This window comes from Rhinolophus sinicus, chromosome 1 (assembly GCF_057876585.1).
Source record: "Rhinolophus sinicus isolate RSI-liver-muscle chromosome 1, RSI-T2T, whole genome shotgun sequence".
Taxonomy (NCBI): domain Eukaryota; kingdom Metazoa; phylum Chordata; class Mammalia; order Chiroptera; family Rhinolophidae; genus Rhinolophus; species Rhinolophus sinicus.
In genome coordinates this window covers 79,687,431-79,707,475 of record NC_142501.1, presented here as the reverse complement: position 1 = coordinate 79,707,475, position 20,045 = coordinate 79,687,431, and positions in this window count along the sequence as shown.

Sequence of the window (20,045 nt, the reverse complement as noted above, 5' to 3'; positions counted from 1 at the left end):
GTTTTCTCTTCTATAAAATGGAAGCATAATAGTATTTTTCTTATATGGTTATAGTGAGGATTAAATTAGTTAACATAAAGTGCTTAGAAATAACTAGCAGGAATTAAATAAAAATTAATTATTAACTACTATTTCACTTAATGGACTTCAAACTTATTTCTTGATCAAAGAAATTCTTTTGATCTGAGCTCTCTTTTCACTATACATGTCATACATTACTGTAAGACCATAATGTATTAATTAGGAACATTGTAATAGCCTCCTAACTTATGATCAGACAAATAACATCTTTTCATGGCTTCTAAAATCAGTTAGATTTTGGTGAGTATAATTAGATAGATATGTTCTAATTTCATGTATGTAACTATGAACTACTAACTGGAAAATGTTTAAATGAATTGTTAAGTATGTCTGACTTTGCGTGTATTGAGAAATGGACAATATATGAGACATCATGGATTAATGCATGATAAATGAATAGATATTATATTATAAAATTGATATTGTATTGTAAAATACATATATATATATGTATAATATATAAATATATAAAAAATACATTTATATATAAACAACCTCTTGATCTCCAGTGACTACCTTTCTTCTCTCCCAGAACCACATTTCATGTCTAAATATCTTTCTGAAACTTCATCAGTCATGTCAATTACCTCAGATATCACATACACAGAACTAAACACACTGACTTTCTTCAATTCTATTATTTTCTATGTGAATAAATAGCATATGATTCACCTTGTATGACAAGCAAAAAGCTGAAAATCATCCTGAGCTTTTCCCTTCTTGTAATGCTTTTTACACAATTGTTTAAATAATAACTGAAATCTTTATTTTCTTCACCCTCCTTTGTTATCTTATTTTGTCTGCTTTGTGCTCCTCATTCTTGGACTTTTGTCAACTGGGACTGGTTGGTGTTTTTACTTCCAGTTCTATCCTTTTCGAAGTACCTCAATGACTCCCCATTATTTACAAAGTCAAATTTAAATTCCTTGGCATATCATCCAAGGCTATTTAAAATTAAGGACATTTTTCCCTATCCTGTTTTATATCTTGACTCTACAAGTTTTCTGTTTATACTTCAAGAACACTACATAGTTTTTACCTCTCATATGCCATGCATATCCTGGTCTTTTTATTATTAACTTTGTAATTCTTCCTACTAGGCATGTCTTTTTCTCTTAATTTCTTAGCAAAATACCATTCAGTTATCATAAGTGAGCTCAAATGTTACTTCCTGAACATTTTCTACTCCACTAAGTTGACAAAGTTGTCAGTGCACTCCATTCCTCCACCCCGTAGGACTTTATCACTAAATATTGTAAATGGCAGTTCATGCATGTGTATTTCCACACTAGACTTGGGAGCTGAGATTATGTATTTCTATCCATGTACCAGCAGAGTTCATATTCCAGTCTCTGACACAGGTATTCAATTTCCCAACTAAAAGATGGGCTGCCTTTCTAAAGTAGGTTAGGGAAGATGTTAAGCTCCCTAAATGATGCCTTATATGTCTCCTGCCAGAACTCCTAAGAGACTTATCTTGAGGAAGTTCTTTTGGTTTCATTATCACTTTCTGGTAAACTGCACACTAGTCTCACAACCATCGTGAAAACTACAATGCCAAACTGAACAGGAGTAATAATGGAAGACATGTATATGTACACACATAAATATATACATTCACACTAAAATTTGCATTGCAAACCTTCTGCATACACCTTCCTGATTTTGGTAGTATTTGTCAGTGACAATGCTGAAAAGCTGCCAGAGTCGACTCTTAGTGGCAGCTCCCTGAATCTTGCTGCAAGGTCAGGACTTTTAGCAATAAAGCTGAGTAGGCAAAAAAGCCCATGGTCAACAAAGTACCAACAATTCTCTCAGGGAATCGCTGTGAATTTTAAGAAAGAGTTGGTGTCCACTCAAGCCAAACAATTTTTATTTTTATTCTTTCACCAGGAAATCTTAATTCCAGGGAAGTGGGGAAGTACTTTGGAAATAAGTACCTCTGATTTTAAATTTTAACAATCATATACAGGAAAATAAATAATTGCAAGACTAACATAAAAATGTCACTTATGTTGATTGCAATGAAGGTGAAATGGATGGAGAGGAAGATATGGATATACTGAAGAAACAATCACACATTTATCATGAAGGATAGTTAAACTGAATTCTTAGTAACTACTGTAGTTTTGATAGATATATTTACATTAAGAATTTTCTCCTACAATGATTATTTATAGCACCACATTTTCATCTCATGTCAGAATGGCTTATCAGGAGCTCTTTGTAGTGTAAGGATCATATCTTATACTTAAAATACAAAACAGTTTTTATTTGTCTTTTAATAATGATATAGACGCATTATAGTAATGCATTATACTTGCTGAAAGTTAGAAAATCCAGAATCAACAAAGTCATTATAAATTACTTATACCAAATAAATGTGAGTGTAAAATGTTTTCGGTCAAACTATCCCAATGCTTGAATTTCTTCCTTCTAAAAGACTTTATACACTGAAGTATTTATGGAATTGCTGGGAACTAAATGGTTAATTTTCAAGCATTACTCACAAATAATTTGTTGATCAAAAAATCTTGTTCTGGAAAACAAAAATAATAGAATTAGGATGTCATTTTTGTATTCCATTAGTTTACAAAAACTTTATTCCTACTGAGTATGGCAATAGACACACTTGTCTTTTTCTCTTTGTGAAAGGTCATCATCATTATCATTAACAACAACATCTATAAATGAAATCCCTTAAGTGGAGTGCTTTGGGCATGAGATGATAAGATATATAGTTCATAATTTATCCAGAGATACATTCTTCTTTATATTTAGTATACTTGGGGTATTTGTTGTGCATAAAATCAATTATTTGATAATCATTCAATAAGTATACAGTACAAATATTCCAAGTCTAATTTCATTGGCTTATTTTTATAGTATTTTATTTGTGGATGGTTACATTAGTAATAGCTTACCCCTTAACCAATTAGCTTTTACTTTTTTTAATCATAAACATTTTTGTAGTACTTTATTTTTTAAAGATTTTTATTAAAATATAGCTCACATACAATATTATATTAGTCTTAGGTGTGCATCATAATTATTCAACATCGATATACTTAAAGAAGCGATTACCATGATAAGTCCAGCAACCATGCGACACCGTACCACACTATCTCAATATTATTCACTATATTACCTGTGCTGTTTATTACATCTCTATGACTTATTTGTTTTATACCTGGAGATTTGGACTACTTGTTGTCCTTCACTTTTTGCTCCCCCTTTTAAATTTTCAATTACAATAGACATTCAGTATTATTTTATATTAATTTCAGGTGTGCAGCACAGTGGTTAGACATTTATATAATTTAAGAAGTGATCACCCTGACTAGTTTAGTACCCACCTGGTACTATACATAGTTACTATTGACTATATTCCCTATTCTTTGGTTTACATCCCTGTGACTATTTTTTTTAATCAGTGAAATTTTATTAGTTGGTATTTTATAAACAGTGGATGTCAAAAACATAGCTGTATTTAAACAGCACTATGCCAGCTAGGAGATATTATCAAAGCTGCAGCTAGAAAAAAAATTTGAGAAAAGTTAGCACATTTTTTTATAATGAATGTTTTCCTTTATTACTTTTGGATTTTAAGTCATAGTTACAAAGTTTTTTCCCAATGTTTACTTCCAGTACTTGTATGGTTTCAGGGTTATTTGTTGTTTTAGATCTTGCCTTCCACTTTTTAAAAATTTTAAACAGTTTTTAAATATTTATTTTTCTTTTTTTAATTTTATTTTTTTCAATTACAGTTGACATACAATATTATATTAGTTTCACATGTACAACACAGTAATTAGACATTTATATAGCTTACAAAGTGATCGCCTTTCATGTTTTTACATTTAATTTTCTGACCCATTTATTGGATTTATTTTTGTGTGTGGTATAGAGTTTGGTTCTGTTTTTATCATTTTCTAAATGGTTAACAGTTGTCCCAGCTCTACTTATGAAAAAGTCCATTTTTTTCCCAGTGATATAAGATGCCTCTAGCACGTATTAAATGTTCATGTCTACTTGGGTCTATTTCTGGACTATTCCATTGGACTCTTTGAAATTTAAGGCACCAGCACTGTACTGTTTTAATTATGGAGGATTTGTAATATGTTTACATGTCTGGTAGGGCTGCCTTTCCCTCACAACTTTTGAAAGATTTTTATTAAAATACAGGTAACATACAATATTATATTAGTTCCAGGTGTACAACATAGTTATTCAGCATTTAAACACCTGAAGAAGTGATCACCATGATAAGTCCAGCAACCATTGGACACCATAACATGCTATCACAACATTATTTAATACATTCCCTATACTGTACATTACATCTCCATGATTTACTTGTTTTATACTTAGAAATTTGGACATCTTATTCCCCTTTACTTTTTCCCCGATTTTTAAATTTTTCAATACAGTTGACATTCAATATTATTTTATATTAATTTCAGGTGTACAGCATAGTGGTTAGACATTTATATAATTTAAGAAATTATCTCCCTGACTAGTGTAGTACTCACCTTGTACTACACATAGTTATTACCATATTATTGACTATATTTCTTGTGCTTTACTTTACGTCCTCATGACAATTTTGTAACTACCAGTTTGTACTTCTTAATGCCTTCACTCTTTTCACCCAATCCCCTAACCCCGTCCCGTCTCTCACTCCAATAAATCGAGTACCCATCTGACACAATACATAGTTATTACAATGTTGCTGACTATATTCCTTATGCTGTACCCTACATCCCCATGATTACTATGTAATAATCAATTAGTACTTAATCCCTCCCCCTTTTTCACTCACCCCCAACCTCCCTCCTATCTGGCAACCATTAATATGTTCTCTGTATGTATGAGTTTGTTTTCTTTTTATTTGTTTATTTTGTTCTTTAGATTCCATATATAAGCAAAATCACATTTCATCTGTCTTTCTCTGTCTTACATTTCATTCAGCACAGTTCCCTTCAGGTCCATCCATACTGCCGCGGATGACAAGAACTCATTTCCTTCCATGGCTGAGCAATATCCATGTATATGTATCACCTCTTTATCCATTCTTCCATCAACATATACCTAGGCTGTGATCACAAGTTGGCAGTTGTAAACAATGCTACAATGAAAATATGGATAAACATGTCCCCTCGAAGCAGTATTTGGGTTTCTTCAGATAAATGCCTTGAGGTAGGATTACTGGGTCCTTCTTTGTTTCATATTAGAGCCTTTGTTTAAAAGTCTATTTTGTCTGTTATAAGTATTGCTACCCCAGATTGTGTGTGTGTGTGTGTGTGTGTGTGTTTCATTTCCATTTTCATGAAATACCGTTTTCTGTCCTTTTATTTTCTGTCTGCATTTCTTTCAATTTGAAGTGATTCTTTTGTAGGCAGCATATTTAAGGGTTTCTTTTCTTATCCATTTAGACCTCCTATATCTTTTGAGTGGAGTATTTAATCCATTTACATTGAAAGTAATTGTTGATAGATATGTAGCTATTACCATTTTATTATTCATAATTTTGATTTCTTTTTTTCCATCTTAAAGAAGTCCCTTTAAGATTCCTTGTAAAACTGATAAACTCCTTTAGCTTTTTCTTGTCTGAGAAGGTCTTTATCTGTTTTTTGATTCTAAATGATAGCTTTGCTGGGTACAGTACCCTTGGTTGTAGGTTTCAAGTTTTCATCACTTTGAATATTTCGTGCCAATCCCTTCTGCTCTGCAAAGTTTCTGTTGAGAAATCAGCTGACAATCTTATGGGATCTACCTTATAAGTTACTAGTTTCTTTTCTTTTGCTGCTTTTAGTATTCTCTCTTTGTCTTTAACCTTTGCCATTCTGATTATAGTGTATCTTGGTGTGGACCTGTTTCAGTTCATCTTATTTGGGACTCTCTGTATTTCATGGACTTGTATGTCTATTTCCTTTGCCAGGTTACTAAAGTTTTCAGTCATTATTTAGTCAAATAGGTTCTCAATCTCTTGCTTTTTCTCTTCTCCTTCTGGCACCCTTAAGATGCGAATGTTGTTACACTTGATGTTGTCACAGGGGTCTGTCAAACTATCCTCATTTTGGGAGGGGGTGTTTCTGTTCTGATTGTGTCTTCCAAATTGCTGATTTGATCCTTCACTTCATCTAGTCTGCTGTTGATTTCTTCCAGTGCCTTTTTTATTTCAGTTATTATATTCTTCACTTCTGACTGTTTCATTTATTTATTTGTTTGTTTGTTTTTTATGGTTTTTATGTCCTTTAGTATGCTTGCCATCTCTTTGTTGAAGTTCTCACTAAGTTCCTTGAGCACACTTATAAACATTGTTTAGAACTCTATATCTGGTAGGTTGCTTGTCTCAATTTTGTTTAGCTCTTTTTCTGGAGTTTTATCCTGTTATTTCATTTGGAATGTATTTCTTTGTTGTCCTCATTTTGACTCCATAGCTGTTTGTTTCTATGTATTAGGTAGATCTGTATGTCTCCCAGTCTTTACCAGGTGGCCTTATGTAGTAGGTGCCCTGTTTTACCTGTCACAGTCTTCCTAGTCACCTGCTCTTGGTGCTCCAGCAGTGCCCTTGTGAGGGTTGTGTTTGCCCTCTTGTTATAGTTGATCATGATTGCTATTGGCATGTCCGTGGGTGGGCTGGACCCTCAAACTGATTGGCTGTTAGTTTTGGCCACATCCATAGCTTAAAGGCTGTTGGGTAGGGGGGTTTACCCCACTGAGTGGGATTCAACCCAGTGGGCTCTGGTGCCTGTTGAGAAGGCCCTTTGGGTGTGAAACATGTGGGGTTAATTTGGTGGTGGTCTGAAGACAACCTGCAAGTATGTTGGTCTGGGGCCTCTTGCAAGGAATTTTGGTGCAGGCTTATATCACCCATTGCCTGTTACTGGCCAGGGTCTACCTGGTAGGCGCTACAAAGTGGTTGTTCGCTGCCTGTGCTAATCCTGGAGGCATGTGGGAGAGACCCTGCTGCAAACTGAGGACAGTGGTCACCAGTACCAAGCCTGAGATAGCTCTTCAAAAACCCAGGACTGCTTCTATCTGCAAGCTCCCTTATTGTTCAGCCCCTGGTAAGGCCTCATGTTGTATCTGAGTTGGGTGAGGCAGGGTCTCAGAGAATCACTAGAGTTAGAAGAATTTTCATCAGAAAATTAATGTATATTCTGGTTTGGTTCCAGTTCTGAGACTGGAGCTAATCAGCAAAAGTGTCAGAGCACACCAAGGCCAGCTGCCAGCTGCCTGGGTCCTTCAGATTCTGATCATTTTTCAAGTAAGAGTGCAATGCAGGTGAGGCTGACTGCTCTCAGAGAAAGTGCCTCTTGTGTTGGGTGAGTTGGGTGAGGCAAGGTCTCAGTGTGTCAGCAGCATGGAGCAGTGGAGCTCACCAGACCAATCAGATTCAGATTTGGCCTGTGGGGGAGGGCTCAACACAGGAAAGATGGCGCCCATGTGCTGGCTGCGTGGAAGATGGACCCCACACAGGGAAAATGGCTCTAATATCCTCCAGCCCTTGTCCTGAAGCCACACATATCAGTCTGCCCCCAGTATATGTCTGACAATCCCTGAGTTACTATCCCTCCACCAGAGTCTCAGGTAGGTGCCTGTGAGTGAGAGAGTCTGTGCATGGGCTATTTAAGAAGATGTCTGGGATTCCCACAGTCTTCTGTCTCACCTGGATGGTTTGAATCTCTATGGGTTTTCACAGCCAGATGTTGTGAAAGCTTCTTTTTCCAGCACCAGTACTCAGGACTGGGGAGGTTGATGTGGGGCTGGGGTCTTTTGCTCCTCTGGGAGGAACCTCTGCGGCTGAGATATCCCTTCTGGTTTTTAACCACTACCTGGAGTTTGGGGCCAGCCTGTTTCACATCTCCACCCTTTCTACCCGTCTCCACATGGCTTCTTCTTCATATCCTTAGTTATAAAACTCATGTCAGATGGTTCTCCAGGTTGATTGTTCTATAATTTAGTTGTAATTTTAATGTGTTCTTGGAGGAAGCAGGCACAGTGTTTATCTACTCCACAATCTTGGATCTCATGCAATCATAAATTTTTAAGGCAACAAACAAGCCAGCATTCAACACTTTGAACAACAAAAGAAACAGCCATTTAAGATGTATGTTTTAAATATATCTATCTCCAATACTCCATTGGTTTTCTTACCATAGTGTTTTATAAAGACCATGCATATTGTGTTTCCCCGAAAATAAGACCTAGTCAGACCATCAGCTCTAATGTGTCTTTTGGAGCAAAAATTAATATAAGACCCGGTCTCACTTTAATATAATATAAGACCAGGTATAATATAATATAATATAATATAATATAATATAATATAATATAATACCGGGTCTTATATTAATTTTTGCTCCAAAAGATGCATTAGAGCTGATGGTCTGGCTAGGTCTTATTTTTGGGGAAACAGGGTACATATTTGAGATGCCAAAGACATATTATGGACGTAAAACTAATTATTCAGTTAATACGCACATGGACATGATTTAACCATTGACATATTTTAAGGTTATGATATTAATTTTTAGTTTCCTCCTTAACAACCCATTTAAGTGGAGAAAATAACTTTCCTATTCTAGTTTCCTCTTTTAGGGGTCTAATTTTCACCAGTGCTTCTGTAAGAACCATGAATAGTACTTTTAGTAGACTTTTCCTCTGCTTTGTCTTCTCTGTTCATCCTCTTAAACATGTCCCTTGGGTCTGAATGTATTTCGTTAGTAAGATTGTCCTCTGTAATAAAAATGCCAAGGCATTTCAAAGTTCCATTTCAAAGACAACAGACCAAAACTGCAAGTTATGCAGCTGAAGCATGCAGAGGAGAGAACTATGGCCACAGCTGCACCAGAACCAAAGCCAACACCACCCCATCCCACCCCCATGGAACAAAAAGGCCATGCCATAACTAGAACTTGAACTCCAGAACCCTTTCAGAAGTCAAGTGTCCATTGTTTAGGAAGATCTGGTGTTGATACCCCTTTACCATAAATAACCACATTCCAAGGTACTCCAATTAAAACTTGCCTCAACAGCACTTCTGCATACATGTTTCCCCTAACCCTTTGGCCTAGCTCAGTGAGCAAGATGTATTTGAGTCACTATTAGTTCTCCCATCTTCTAGGTTGGCACCTTGTGAATCAATGAATCGTTCCTTACTCCAAACCATGACTTTTGAGTTTTGGTATTTGGAAGTGTCAGGCACACAAACTTTGGTCTGGTAACAACCATATTCCAGTATGACTTTAACTATTTGCTTCTGCAATGACTATTTCCAAATAAGTTCACATTTTGCAGTCATGGAGGTTAGGACTCCAACATATCTTTTTGGTGGACACAATTCACTCCACAACACATATCAACTGATACAAACAAAAAACAGGCACACCTGTTCTATTAAACTATAGGCCACCTATACCAGGTGGCAACCCTTATCTCATACTGGCAAAGATGTTAAAATGACAGACCTCTATTCTGTGACAATCAGGTTCTATAGAAGGAAGAGAACAGTAAGAATAATTTTATTTCCTTCATTAATCTAAATTATGCAGTTACTATCTCTTTCATCTCTTTAAAAAACAGAAGTGGCTAATATCAGGTTCAGTTTTACATAACTTTTTAGGAGGTCTAATCTGCATTACCATTACTTTTTATATAAGATATGCATATTTCTCAAAGAACATAACATTTTGGAATAAAACTTGAGGCAAGAAAATTCTCTCAGAATTTAGATTGAAAACAAGTACCATGTAAAGTGAATGCTTTAAATAATTCAGTGACTTTTCTAGTGAGGCGATTTTGCATTTTAATTCTGTGCTTTATATCTTCATTTGGAAGAAGAGGTGAGTGTATCATCCATTAAAAATGTCCCTTTAAGTTATTAATGGTAATTTTCTTCCAAAGTAGAATTGCATATTTTAATTCCATTTCTGACTTAATATTCACATATCATACACTTACACAGCATTGATAGAAAATCATTCTCCCCTTTTTTCACTTCATGGCAAACTATTCAAATTTTATGTGTTAAGTGTAGAATTTAGGCTAGAAAGTTAATGAGGGTTAGTCAATTTCAATGGATTAGTTGGCTTCTTTGATCAGAGTTTCTTTTAAAATGAGGTAAAGTCAATTTCACGTATAGGACAATGCTCAAGAAAACAACATAATGTTGTCATAAATCCAGTGCAGTTAGCTGAGTTAAACTGTTGAGTTTTTGCTGTCAATCACCCCAAGCTGTCTGCCCCAAACCTCCATCCCACTAGTTATGGACAGGGGTGTCTGGAAAGCAGATCTATTCCAAAGGGTGATTGGAAGTATGAAACACGCACGTTAAGTTCCCATGTGGAAGGAGCCGTAATCATATGCATCATTTTTCTTTCAAGCCTAAAATCTTACTTTAGTAAGACTGACTCTCACAGTCTACGCAAAGTAGCTACTGCATTAAAGAACACCATTCTCACACAACCTCTCTTTGTAGACTACCCAGACCCAAAGCAGTTTCTAAATATTTCTAGCCACAAAGTAATTTTTCCAGTTGATGCATTTGTCATCTTCAGTTTTCTCAAACGTATTCCCATCATAACTTTAGGATATCCTGCTTACAATTATTTCTCCCACTTTTCAACAAAGAAAAATGTGATCCTTTCTTTAGTGTGGTGGTTGATAGCAGAGGCATTGGTGTCAGATTAGCTTTCATTTATATCAAAACTCAGAAATTTACTAAGACTATGGCCTCAAGCAGGTAACATACCCTCAATAAGGCTTAATTTACTCATCTGCAAAAAATTGATACATTTTTTTATGGGGGTCTACATGAGATAATGTTCATAGGACAGGAAGTGCAGTGTCGTATGTTATAAGCAATCAAATCTGACAGCTGATTGTTTTCAAGGGAAATTAAATAGCACAGCTTGCCTAAGATTCACAACTAATCAGTGACATAGTAGATTTAAACCCAGGACTGTAGACCACAGCAGCACACCAAAATGTCCACATTCAAGAGCAGCCCAGTTAGCCTCTGCTGGTAGACCAGCAGCCAGTCTAAGCCTCACAGCAGTTGAGTCTTCCTTCCCACTTATTCATAGTCCTTCAGCAACTATTTGGTGCACAGGATATTTAAATGCAGATCCTCTTGCACCTAAACTATTACACAAGCTCTTTCTGAGCAAATAAGTAACCTTAACCATGAGCTTCTCCTGCAAAATCTTGAAAAGAGAAATTGCTAAAATTATACACTAACAAAACAAAACAAAAGAAACAAACAAGAACAAAACAAAAAAAGCAAGAATAACAACTGTAGCTTTCTCCACTTTCAGGAGAGAATATATGTCTCCTTCTGCATTTCGGTTAGTCCATGTTATAAGGTTATCAGGGAAGATAGACACTTCAGTAGGGAGACCTGTAGTTTAGGGGCAGATATTCAATTCAGGGACACATATAAGGGAGTGTGATTTTAGCCCTATGTGGAACCATTCCTTCCAATCAGACTCTTTTGTCTTATTTCTCAATTGTTTCCAAATTCAATTTTGGAGTGATATTTTTTGACTCTCACAAATACCAATACCCACCGATAGTCAACACACGAGTAGAAAAATAGTGATCACAAAATAAGGCTGCATCTCTAAAGCCAGTATATGACTTACTGTGCTTTCTACCCGATGCCATGGCAATTGGTGATGCCCAGATAATAGAGCCTGTTTCACCTTATGTCCCAGGGTGACACATCATAGATGGTGGTCCCACAATTACTGTCTCATGTATTTGTGGTCAGCTGACATATGTGGTCAACTGCATGTTTGTTATATTTTAGAATAAGGAGAGGATATTATATTTTATGTTCTATATTATTATAAAAATAATCTGTTACAAAAAAATACATCAGATAATTTTACTCACCTGCTTAACATTCTATAAATGGTTTCACTTGGAATTTAGAATTAAGTCAAAACTCCTTGAAACAGTATGCATTCAGTATTTTAAAGTGTGCTGTTTTTAAACTGTTTTAAATACTGTTTAAAATAGTGCTGTTCACCCAATATTTTCAGATTTTACTCTTCCTGCCACATAGTGGGTTTGCATTTCCCTGACCCCTTTGTAGATACGCACATGTATGTGACTTGCTTTGACAGATGAAATGTAAGCAGAGATAAAGTGCCCTACTTTGGAAGAAAATTTTTAGAAGTAGAGTTTGAGTCACTACACTCCCTTCCCATTGCTGTAGTCACTGTAGTGAAGCATGAAAAGAAAAGAAGCTTCTCTAAGCCTTCTCTGAGCTTGGGCCTCTGTGTGACTGTAATTGAGTAGAAGCCCCTGGTTATCCTGCACTGAGCCTGAAGTAAAATTGTGTGTATTTATGTGCACGTGTGTGTATACGAGTACATGTGCATGTGTTATACAACTAAGATCTGGGGATTTTTCTGTCACCTTTTAACCTACCTCATTTTGACTTATCTAGAGATTAGTACTTATAAGTTCAGTGCTATGTAGCAGAAGCTTAAAATACTGGATTGATTTAGTGGTCAGTTAGTGGGTATAAGGAAACTGTTATCAAAGACTGAAAAGATAGCACTCCATGTCCTTCAGAGGCAAAATACTTGATGAAATCTGATACCTAAGGTACTGTATTAAATCTAAAGGAAGAGAATGGATAACAGAAAGTTTGTGCTGTGTAGGTTTCTGTGCTAAAAAAAAAAAAGAGATGAGCACAGAGAAATTGGCTAGTTTTAGGGCAACTATGGGGTTCAAAGAGTAAAAACATCCCTCCTTTACAAAGATAAAATTGAACGATGTGTATGTAGGAGAAAACAACTATAATTATTGCTAAATGGGGAGGGAGATGAAAGAGAGAGAGAGAGAGAGAGAGAGAGAGAGAGAGAGAGAGAGAGAGAGAGAGAGAGAGAGAGAGACTGTTGGGGTATATTTATTTTAAAATGAATAAGCTATATGCAGTGGAAACCCAAGATCAAATTATTTCATAATGTTGAAACATGTCTTTATGTTATACTGAATATCTGTACCCTCTTCTCTCTTTTACAGCAAGTCATTTAGGAGGGAAAATCAATGATGTTGCTGCTTTCTGAAATTGTATGTCTTAGACACATGGATTCTTTGGGTCATTGCTTTTCTTCTCTAATGGAAAATATAATGAAAACTGTATAATGGGAAAAACAATCCCAATGACAGCAGGTTAAACAGAACTTTAAGCTTGAAAAGTAAGTTAAGTTTCTAATATTCGTCATCATCTCTGTAAAAATAAGAATGTCTTCAAATGGAATACCACTAAATTAAAAAAAAAATATTTCTGAGTTTAGAATCTTCTTTAACTGTATTAAAAGATTGTTTTATCTTAAGTGAAGTCAACGTCTCTAATGACTGTGAAGCTAGTACACAGAAATTAAAAGGACCTGGTGTATCCAGTTCTAGAACGCACACCTCTGAGGATTTATTACTTAAATGTTATTTGCATGTTGAGGGAGACCAAAGTTTTGCCACTCCAAAAATGTGCCTTTTGTGCTATTGATTTTAAGCTGGTTATTAAGACACAAAAGACTCAGAAAGAATCTTTGATCCTCCCCCTTTCCTGCTTAAAGTAATTCAGATTGAAAGACCTGCTTCCTGAAGGGAATCTTAGCATATTCACCTTAATGCTTTTTATGTTAGCCTAATTTGAATGGATTACAGTAGATAAAAAGGATTCAAGCCAGGGACTATATCTAGAGTCCCCTGTGTCACATTGTTTCTGGGTTGCCTAGCAGGGATTTTTTTTTTTTTTTTTTTTTGCCTCCTGTGTCTGCTCTTTCTCAGCTACCTGTGAATTGCCAACTTCCCCTTCAAAATCCCAGACCACCGCCCCCTTTTCTCCTTTGCCCATAATGGCATATACATCTCAACTGCCCAGTGTGTTTCTCATCTCATTACTATAACATCCCCAATTGTACAGCCATAATAATAAATCTTATAAATTTTCTCTCGTTAATCTCTGTTATTTTGATTATTAGCCCAGTTAGAAGAACTTGGAAGGTGGGAGGGAAATTATTCTTTTAGCCCCCACAATGTAAAAATCCCTGAAGTAAGCTGAGTACGTGGAAATGACATAAACATTGAATATGAAATTGTTAAAGAGGAATATCTCAGAACAACTGAAATCTACGGCATGCTTACTAACCCAAATACAGGAAGTGCATGAGTTTCCTGTTTATTCCAGATGAGGGAAATCACCCCTATTTCCAGCCCCAAATAGGAATTTCTTTTATTTCCCCACTAAACTCCCCCACCACCATCCCCCAGGCCAAGAAACTTCAATTAATTCATTAGTCGTATTATCACATACAGAATAGAAAGTGAATCAGGTTAAATTTAGAGGCAGTTAACCAGACAGCATAGTGCTCAGATGATATACTACACAGAGTTTGATAGGGTAGGTAGGTAGATAGAAATGAGGAGAGACAGTTCTGGTAAGAAAGCCGCTTGCTGCAGCTTCTACTTGGGTCAAGACCCCTTGCAGCTGCCCAGCAGGATTCCAGGCTTATGCATACCTCTAAGGGATATGTTTACACATGCTCCCAAATCAAGAGGATATGTTTACACATCCCCCTAAATCAAAGAAATGCATTGCTAAATGCCAGAGGACCAGGCATCTCAGGGGGAGAAAGAGAAGGGAGAGGGGGAGGCAATTCTACCCAGAGAAATAAAAGCATTCACGCAATGTAAGGCGGGGCTGCTTCCCTCCCTTGGGTCAGCCCACTCCACTTCTCCCAGTATACATACTTACATTTTCTAATGAACTTGCTGTTCTAGGCTGCTTCCCTCTCTTGGGTCAGCCTATTTCACGTCTCAGAGTGTACTCTCTTTTATTAATAGATTTCTGCTATTCATGCTGCACAAAATTCTGTCTCTTGATGGAAGTCTTTCCTTCAAGAAGACAAGAGCCAAGGTTTCAATGTCATTTCCTGGTAACAAGTTAAAGGAGCATGTATACAGAGGGAGACATGTCTTTCCAAAGCAGCAAGAAGCTAAAAAGCGGCATTTTTCAACTGTAACTATAAAGCCTGAGAATTTCCCACAAATTCCAAAATATGCTTTAGAGGAAAAGAACATATTCCCAGTACATATAACATTAGGAGAAAGAATTATATCAAGAAGGTTAATAGCATGTATTAGTTGTGTATTGCTGCATAAATCATTTCCCCACATATAGCAACTTAAAAAAAGATTATTAAAGGCGGCCGGTTGGCTCAGTTGATTAGAGCATCATGCTCGTAAACCCAGCTTGAGATGGGTTGCTGGCTTGATCCCCACATGGGCCAGTGTGAACTGTACCCTCCAAAACTAGATGGAAACAACTACTTGACTTGGAGCTGATAGGTCCTGGAAAAACATACTTAAAATAAAATTTTAAAAGAAAGAAAGAAAGATAGATTATTAATGTTAAGTTTTGGTGGGTCAGGGATTGAGGAGCAATTTAGCTCAGTGGTTTAGACTGAGTGTCTCGTAAAGCTGCTGTTAAGATGTCAGGTAGGATTTTAATCATCAGAAGGCTTGACTGGGGCCAGAAAATTTGCTTCCAAGAAGTCTCACTCACAATGCTTTTGGCAGGAGGTCTCAGGTCCTTGCTGACTGTCAGAAAAGGGGCTTAGTTCCTTTCCATATGGAGATCATAGTGTTTTTAAATGTGTTTTCATGACATCTGGTTTTCCTCGTGTGTGACAGAGAGAGAGAGAGCAAGGCAGAAACCATACTGTCTTTTCCAGCTTAATCTCTGAAGTCTAAGTTTCTTGCATTGGTCAAACTGACCAATTCTGATACAATGTCAGAGGTAACTATACAAAGGCATGAATACCTGGAAACAGGAATGATTGAAGCCATCTTGAAGTCTGGTTATTACACGGAGGGTCTATATTATAACTCATTGCTTTCCCAAAGGACCCCTGAGGTAGTATTGACATAAACCAGTGTCTTTTATAAATATGTTAATGGTAGTATTATTAGCTGTGGTACACCTTAGGGACTTCTCATCTAAGGATGTTTTTATGCAATATTTCATTTGTCTAGGTAGATTACTGAAAATAAATCTGGAATTTATCAATTGAGGTGTACATCACTGAAAATGGAGGGTAACACACAGTCTCCCCTACCCCTGCATGACTCATCGAACATAAAAACTAAAAAGCTCCAAACTTAAAATCTTCCTCTGAGATTAGATGTCCCACAGACATTGATAACATTCATCTATTATTCTGAAATTAAAGCAGGTTCTTCTGTGGCAAAAAAAAAAAAAAAAAAAAAAAAGATTATTATAAAGATATGTCTGATGACTTGGGGATCTCTCCAGAGAAGAGCAATCACATTAGTGAGTCTTAGGATCTGCAAAGGCAGGATGGCATTTAGCTATAGGAGATGGAGAGCTAAACTTCTCCTTTAAGTAAGGGAGAAAAATTAAATGTGTGTGTGCATACAGCAGAATTGGTCAATGGGATAGACCCAGAGAAAAGGGTGATATACAGTTGAAATGAAAGAGTGCTAAGCAACAAGGCAGATAATTGGAGCTCATTCCCAAGGTGAACTAGCAAGAGATTCTATTGGTAGGGTAATCAGAGTTTCCATTTTCTAAGTTAAAAAAAAAAATCACATTTTTACTACTGAAAATATTGAGCATATACAGAACAGTTTAATGAGCTCCTGGTAGCTATCACCAAGCTTCAAAAACTATCAGTCAGTGGTCAATCTTGTTTCCTCTGTACTGTTGTATGTTTTCCACACTCCTCCTGAGTCCTTTTGAATCAAATCCCAGTCATCATATAATCTAATTAATTAATATTTTAGTTAGTTCTAAAATATATTGGCTTTTTCAAAATTTACAACCTTACCATTATTATGTCCCCCAAATCAACAATAAATCCTCAAAGTTATTGAATGTATGGTTGGTGTTCACATTTTCTCAACAGTCTCATAATTTCACTTTTCAACAGATTAAAATTATTTATATACCCCAAGTCTTGTATATTTTCCTCTCTATCTTTTTCCCTTTATTATTTGTTGAAGACACAAGGTCATTTTTCCTTGTAGTTCACGACATACTGGATTTTGCTGATCATACATCTATGATGTTGTCTAATATGTACTTTTAATATTTTTGTCAAGAATAGTTTATAAGTGGTATTATGTTCTTTTACCAGGAGACTACTGTTCTGCTGTTGACTTTTTTGTTGTTGTTAGCAGGAATTAATATATGCATTTCCTACAGTCACCATTTAATTAGAGTTTGAAAAATGGTGGTATTCTAATTCTATCATTACTTCTTAACTTATAATATCTCTATAAACATAAACTTGGAAAATTTTTAAGAACTGTCATTGTGGAGATTCAATTTTTTGTTCACATTTAACGAATTTAGTGATATTTAGTGAATTTAGTATCAGTTAGTAAGGGACAGTTTTGTAAGGGAGGTCAAAAAAAGTGTACCATGTTCTGTCTTTATACAACAGAACCTAATGGGAAGGATAATGACATGGTCCATAACTAATGCTCTAGCAAAAGAAGGAATGTGGAGACAAAAAAAGATTACTAAAATTTTAAACCAACCTTGAGATTTCTCTAAGAAGCTGAAAGGGTAAGGAATAAAGCATGTTGTTTGATGTAACATCATTTGAAATGTAAAGGACATGCTATCTTGGTAAGAAAGTCCAAAATCATAAATAATATTTTCTAAAGCATAGTATTGCTTTAGGAAATTTTATGTTTTCATATTATAGTGTTAATGTTTACTTACAATTAAAGTCCTCAAGGCACATAAAATTAATCAATTACTTCTGAGGTAATAAAGAAATAAAACTACGCTAATTAATTAATTGATTAATTGGAGAAACAAATCTTCTAAGTACTTTATATAATAACTAGGTACAGCTTTATATCTACTGTGCTTTCAAATGCATTAATATTAAATTTTTTCACACTTATGTGTAATAGATAATTTTCTTTTGCCCTTAGAGAAATTCAACCATACTTGGACCATTGATATTTTCAGCTATGACACCAAAGAAGAAAATGAAGAAAAAATAAGTTTTTTTCTTTAATTTGGTTAGTTCAGTTGAAAGCCTATAATAACGATAATTTGATAAAATGCGAGACATAGGATTTTATGTGAGTACATTTATTTTCAACTCATATTTTTACAGATTTCCCTGTAGAAGACACCTGTTCATTAAAAATAAATAAATAAAAAATCATGCCCCTGTCTTTGGGTCTATTGGAACAAAACTTTCATTATAATCCTGAGAGATCATGTCCCTACTGCAATTCACATTATGTAGAAAAGGAAATGATTATATGAGAAAAAAGGGGATTCTATATTCATTCTCTTTATAGCTCAGCTTAACACATTATTTGTAATGGGCTGTGTGAGCCAGAGGAAAAAAGAAACTTCCTTTGTCTATTTTTTTTGCCTTCATTATAAGTTATTTTCTCCTCCAGTAAAGTTGAAGTCTCGAAGGCTGCTGAAAGAAGGAGAGAATCTATATTTATATTCATGTAAGTAGTAAATTTCTTATCCGAAACTCTTCACCAGATACCGTTTTCTGCACAGTGCTATCATTAATTCTATCCTTCTCCCCATCATTGATCACATATTTTTCAATGTGCCTACCAAATGGTAAAGTAAAATACTGTTTTTCAGTCAAATGTTTGAGTATCTACCATGTGACAAGCCCTGCACTAAGATTAATTTCTTTCCTTAAGGGGCTTATATAAGTGTAATTCATTGTGCTAAATATCAAGAAAGAGTTATGTGTACAAATGTAAAACAAATAAATATATAAGAAAGGTACTTACCCATGACGACGAGGTAACCAAATGAATAAAAGGAGCAGGAAGAGGCAAGCCATTCTAGGAAGAGAAAATAGCATGTACAAAGTCAAACAGGTATATGTCAGAGGACACTGGACATCCTTGTTCTGGGACCCAAGACCTGGGTCATTTGAAATATGACCAGTGCTTCCTCCTTACAGGAATACATGGACTAGATAAACTGCAACCAAAGAGGATGGGACCACATGAATTGGGCTAGTACATTCTTAAGAGATAATATATAGAATTTCCAAGTGGAAGAATCTGAAAGCTTGATATGTGATATAGTTCTTATATCTTGTGCTCTATCATGAGAAACATTACATGCTGGTTAGTTCTTATATCTCTGTGATAGAAACTAGTATGATTTAATTTTCTTATATTCTCAGTCATCGTGGGTATAAAAGAGGGAGGGAGATCCCCTTGTCAAGAGAAACACAATGACAAATTTATGACACGGCAGTCTACCCTCATAAAGTGGGTGACCTCACTTCTCAGCTATATGGAAAGTCAACAATCAATTGGGAAAACAATGTCCAGAAGGATATCTGATAATCTGATATTCTGTAACTTCAACACAGAATAAAGGAACATTAAAAACAAATATAAAATTTCCCAAACGATACCTGTCTGGTGCTGTTCTCAACTTCTGACTCACTGCCTTAAAACAAAAATCAAATCAAATGACAATCTATTCATGAATCAGTAGCCTGGAAAGTTAAGGGTGTCTGCCTGATCTTCAGCCAGAAATTTCTCAACAGTACATTCATGGAATCACATTTGTTCAATATTGTTGAAGATATAGGGTGTTTTGATGGAGAAAAGGATGAAGATCTATGGGACACCCAAAAGGAGAGGTCTGGTAGGCAGTTTTAACTTGATGATTTCTATTACCTCTCTAAGGCAGGATGTGGAAAGAAGTGAGTCAGTTTGGGCAGGAAGATGATCACAGCTTGTAAGAGTTGAATCTGGGCTTCTAACAAACACTTTCTGCCTCTAGAATCTACCCACTCAGTCTTTTTACTGTACCCTTACCATAGAGAAGGTAACCCATATGGAAAACTATCCTGTTGCAGTTAAGAAAACATCTGGTTGATGTAAGATTGTGAGAGATT